Source organism: Hyaena hyaena, unplaced genomic scaffold (genome assembly GCF_003009895.1).
Source record: "Hyaena hyaena isolate Hyena2069 unplaced genomic scaffold, ASM300989v1 scaffold_1855, whole genome shotgun sequence".
Taxonomy (NCBI): domain Eukaryota; kingdom Metazoa; phylum Chordata; class Mammalia; order Carnivora; family Hyaenidae; genus Hyaena; species Hyaena hyaena.
Genome location: NW_024082489.1, coordinates 24,053 through 30,065, shown reverse-complemented (window position 1 = coordinate 30,065; position 6,013 = coordinate 24,053).

Below are 6,013 nucleotides of genomic sequence, written 5' to 3'. Positions count from 1 at the left end.
TTTGAGTTCTTGACTGGTCAGTTTTTCACTTGTACACAGAAGAACTCTACTGTCTGAATAAAGAAAAGGGAGGGGTGTTTATTGAAGGATGTAAGATTCAGGATTACACAACTTAAAAACAAGAAGGAAGTGGAGACTGGTCACTACTTGGGATGCTTGCAGTGTTACCAATGCTGGGTGCTGCCCATCTTTTCTCCTTGTGCTATACACTCAAGATTCACCCTCCCATGGTAGAAACATCCAACTGGTTAAACTTTGGTCATATGCCCATACCTGGCTATCTTGGAGCAAGGAGAGGTTTTTTGGCCTCTCACTCATAGCCACACAATGAGAGATTCCCCGCTGTCAGTAAGAACATTCAGATACTAGACAGCCAGAAAAATGGCAAGTGTCAGATTATCCAAATGTTAGGAGTCAAAGATTACATCATTAGCCATTTAAACTACAGATGAAGGTAAGAAAGAAGAGTAGAAGTTCAACTGGGGAAAGAGTGAAAATTCTTGGCCCGTAGAGAACAAGAGAGGAAAGATACTTCAGGACTTCAGTGCATTCATTCTGTTAAACACTTTTATCCAACGTATGTTCCATAAAATATATCCTGTCTCAAGATTTTGAGATTTTGTCTCAAGATATCCTGTCCATTTTGGAGACTCAAAATGCTAATTAGTGAATACATTAAATGCTTATCTCATTCAGCATTTTCCAAACTTTTTTAGCACTGAACCCTTGACATCCACAGAATCAGCTTTCCAAAAAGCACACTTTGAGAAATGCGGTTTCTGATGAAAAAAGTAATGTTATGAACAATTTGAGGCCATTTCACAAGAGTTAAGATTATTCTGACTAGGGAAAAAAGACCTCTCAGGTCTTCAATCCTTGAAATAACTTTACTGATGATCATAATTCAATTTTGATAACATGAAAGTGATAGCTGCCTTCTCTAAATCAGATTACAGAGATTTTCCAAAGATAAGGGGGCAGGTACAAACTTTGATTCCATCTTGAGGGCTATTGAAGAACCAAACCAGCGCCATGACAGGCTTCAGAAGGCCCCAGAGATTAGAAGACCCAAGTCTCTGAGGCCTGACTCAGCAGGCTTGAGCCACCACCCTTCCCTGTGTCCGAACCAATCACTGGAGGTTGGGAGGTACCGGACGTTCCAGCCACTATTCTGGCCTATCTTGCTCTAAACTCACCAATCCCTCTGCCCGTAACAACCTCTGCCGTCACCTTCTCCTATCACGTTGTAGTCCCTGTCCATCACCCCTTTCCCGCCCTAGAGTTAAAAACCCTACTCCTTCTCTGTTCGGGGCTCTCAACATGGATTCATTGTGTTGGTGAGGTCTGGGAGCCCGAGCTTAAGCCCGTAATAAAGCCCTTTGCCTTTTTTTACGTGACTCGGACTCCTTGGTGGTCTTGGGATTTTTGGGGGAGATTGCGATCTGGGTATAACACTATCTCCAATGATCAGTTGGTAGTGACTCTTCTCTTACAGTTAGCACAGTTTGACAGAAATAAGAAGCACCCTTGAAAAGCAGATAGAAATTTTAAGAAAAATGTTGGGGCTTTGGCTGGATATGGAAGTCCTATGCTTCTTTCCATTTTGTGTAGGAACCCTGGGTCCTTCTTTTTCTAGCAGCCCATAGCCCATGTGCTCTACATCCAAACAGCTCTGCCAGCTACCATGTTGTCCCTTTCAGTGTAATCAACAAGACAGATGAGAGCAGGAGACAACACTGAAATCACTTCCTTTCATTTGCCCCCTTAATTAAGCAGAGATGAAAAAAATTAATCCTTAGCATGAGTGGAGTCTGAAAGTGAGAGGTATCAAGTGTTTTATCAGATTCTGCCGGCAACTCTGTACTTGGCTTTGTATCCAGGCAGCTGATTATTGTAGCTTGCCCGACAAACATGATTAATAACTCAGCCAGAGCTTTTGTACTGGATGTAGTGTTTGCCAAAAATGGCAGAACTCAGTGGAGAAGGGGCACTACAGTGACAATTACTTCCCTGACACATGACCCTTCTTTGTAATTAGAAACCAAACTCAATTATGCAGCACACATTCAATGACATAAGTCTTCTCCCTCCTTTATGGGATGATTGCTGATGCTGCAATTGTTTTCAGAGCTCTAACATAAAGCCAAAGGAAATATGATGATCTATCAAAATGTAGTTTCCACATTTAACGTCTTACAGCCCCAGAACCTTGTCAGGCTGTGAACTTTTATTGCTGTGCACACAGGTATACAGGACACTATGTGCCTTTTGGGAGCAACAGAGAAGCCAGGCATATGCTCTATCTATGCTCCCTTTACCCAGTATCTTTTGAAAACTTGCTGCGGCAGAAATTAAGGAAAATCATGAGGCCATACTGCTCAGACACCCTCCAAATGAGGCAGCTTGTCAGGGATATGGTCCAGGTTCTGTGGCTATTTCTGTGGAGTACTTTTGCCAACTGTACCATTTCCCCCCACTTTTGTACAGTTTGTTCCTTACTGTTTAATGTGGTTTCTTCCCTGCTGTGGCAGTTCCAAACAGCAGCTGTGATGCCACCCACCAGCATCGCAACAATGTCAAGCAGCTCAAGTAAACAGGTTGTGTGCTTCGACCCCTCCTACACACGTGCAAGGAAGTGCTCGCCTATGCAGATTTCAGCTGGGGGTTGCCTCTAAGGGAGCAGCAGACCCACACAAGGTAGGCTAAATCCTGCCTGGTTTGATTTTGGAAGAATAATAACTTTATTTATAAAGTTCCCCTCCTACCATTGTCTTGGAAAGCAGTCACAATAGTGACTAGATAAAAACGTTAATTAAGACATCATAAGCCACCCTGAAGGAGCGAGAATAAAAATAAAGGAGGAATTTACAAATGTGGGGGTTTCAAAAGAGTTGCCTGAAGAGAAATAAAGAGAACGAGAGTCTACAAAGTGCCATAGTGCTGAGAGAGCTCTGAGGCACTGCAGCCCTCAGGACCTCAGCCAGAAAGACGGAGCTGGGAAGCACTACAGGCAAGCATTGTACACAGGTAATGGGACTGCTAGATCTGCCATGTCTCTTGGAAGAATGAACCACTGGCACACTGACATGGATGGATCCAAATACTCTATTACTTCCTCTAAAAGTCAGGTGGACTATCCAGGAAAACCCATTTAATTATTTGCATAACTCTTTGTGTAAAAAATAGTTGTCTAATTCACTGTAAAATAACAAGCATGTGGTTTTTCAATTTTAAACTTGTAATCATCCAATATCCTTTCCACCTTCAAGGATGATGGTTATATGCCAGCAGAAAGATAAAATCAACCTGCAATCAGGTCTACAATAAAAGGTATCTAGCAACACCGTGTGTAAGCAAGGGTATTGTGCACTTGTACACAGAAACACAATGTGATCACATGTAGCTAAGGGAAAGTCCTAAACAAAATGCCCCCAGAAAACACTGCCAACCATCCCTGTCCCTTACCCTTTTCACCCCATTAGGGGAAAAAATGCTAGTCCTAAATAAGGCAACAAATCATGTTTTAAGTACTTCTGCAAATAGAAAGTCAGCTAGCAATTTTATTTAAGATCAACCAAATTTTCAGAATTATTATGCACTACAATATGTGTTGAGGTCAGATCACCAAGATTAATGATTAGAAGAAAAATAAATGAAAAATCAATGTTTTCATTAATGCGTAACATATGTAGAAAAAACAGGCTTCTTTAAGACATTTATGCAAGATGGCCTCTTCACCTGATCTGACCCAATCTAGGCAACTGTACCTCTCTGCTAATTGTCATCATTAGGAGCTACCTGGTCCAGGTACCTATATAAAGAAACCAGAATTATTTTTCACAGGGATTTAAAAAAGTATCTAAAAAAAAATAATAATAAAAATAAAAAAAAATAAAAAAAATAAAAAAAGTATCTAATTAAAGGCTTTGTTGAGAATGGCAATCTCATTCTGTAGTAAGAAACGTAAGGCTAATCATATAGATCATATATATACAGTGACCTAAAACACTTTAAAATAGATTCAAACATCAGATTGCAGTTCACTTCACTCAGGGGCCATGGCCAGGGTAACTGTCTCTATATTGATCCAATTGATTTGGTTCCCATTATTCTTGTCCCAAGTGAGCTCTGATCTTTGTTGAGATGCCAATTTCTTACTTGGGGGCTCTATTACTACATCCAAGTCTTTGCTTATGCACTTACTCAGTGTACAGTCCTTGAATTGAGTAGTTAATAGTGAAATACCGGTGTAGCATTGTAGCTATGCCTCTTTATCTCAAGTCCCCTGCTTGGCAATGGACATGGAGGTCAGCATCCTATGACTCTGGTGCCTGAGATAGCTCCACATGAGCTGCCTGTGAAGCTAGAAGGAATAAATGATCTGCTTTAGAGACGTACACTGAAAACAGATCATCTCACTAACCCTGCAAGCATGTCCTTCAACCATGTTATGTGAATCAATAGCATCAAGTGTGATAAAGACTCACAAGTAAGAATCATGAGGTGATTTTTGTTTCAGTCAAACAGAAATTTGGATCTTAGAGAAATTATGACTCAAGTTTGCTGGTTCTGATCAAAGAAAGCAAACCCAAAGTGTGGCTCAAGATTATACCTGATGTGTGTATCCTCAACAAACAGAAAAGACCTTCATTGATTTAGGGATTTTTATTGGGGGGCTGGGGAGAAAGAAGGTTATGGTCATTCTATAAAAAGTTAAAAATTAAGTTTATTCCAAGTTCCCTCCCAAATCCAAATTCATTGAATTAAAAAAATGTAATTTTCTAAGATGAAAGCCTCATCAAGTTTTTCTTTCATTTAGTGTGATCTCTGCCAATATTCACCCTCTCAGATGCAATAGTGACAAGTTTTATATACAACTTGAGGGTGATAACATGCACCATACACAAAAAGCAATCTCATTATTTTAAATTCATATCTTATTACAGTGAATTATTATCAGCTACTTCAAATTTATGGGTTTTATGGATGGAAGGGTAATATCAGTAACAGTGGTAATTAAGATCAGCAGAGAGAAAACTGGCTTTTGTAGTAATGCCACCAATCTCAGATTTTAAAAAGATCTTCTGAGTTTCTGCCCTGTGGTAGAGAACATGCTCAGTGCTGAGAAAGCAATAAGGCATAGTCCCTTATCTCAAACTTCTCAGACTAGTTATGGAGTCAAAGAATAAGTAGCAATTAAAAAAATACAATGGTAGGAGCTCCTGGGTGGCTCAAGTGATTAAGTGTCTGACTTTGGCTCAGGTCATGATCTCGAAGTTCGTGAGTTTGAGCCTCACATTGGGCTCTGTGCTGAAAGCCCAGAACCCAGAGCTGGGAGCCTACTTAGCGTCCTGTGTCTCTGTCTCTGTCTCTCTCTCTCTCTCTTTCGAAAATAAATCAACATTAGATGGATAGATAGATAGATAGATAGATAGATAGATACACACACAATGACAGAGGCATTATTGGCCAGAAATGGTACTCGGCTGCACGTAAGCCAAAACCCAAATCACAATAGTGGCTTTAAGAGGAAGGAATTTGCTTCATTTAACAAGAAACCTGAAGATAAGGTAGCCCAGGGCTGATTCTATAGCTTAATCATGGCATCAGGGACCCAAGCTATTTTTCTGTTTTGTTTTAAGCATGTCACTCCATCGCCGTGTGCATACTGAATTTCATCCTCATGGTGACAAAATGGCATAACTAGCACCATACATTCTATTCACATTCCAGAAAAAAGAAGAAAAGGATAGAAGCCAGAGAAGCATACCAGTCAATCTGCCTCTTTTGAAAAGTTGTATGAATGTTAAGTATATTGGAATTAAAATTTTTTAAAAAATTTTCCCAGAAACATCTATATTTCAGTGGCCAGAAATGGGTCAGTCAATCGTCAGCAAAGTAGTATGGGAAGATATTTTAGGTGTGCTGTGATGAAGCAGCAGGGAAGAATACTTGGTAGACAAACTAGCAGTGTCCACAACAGAACTATGGAAACGTCAAAAGACTAGCTAAC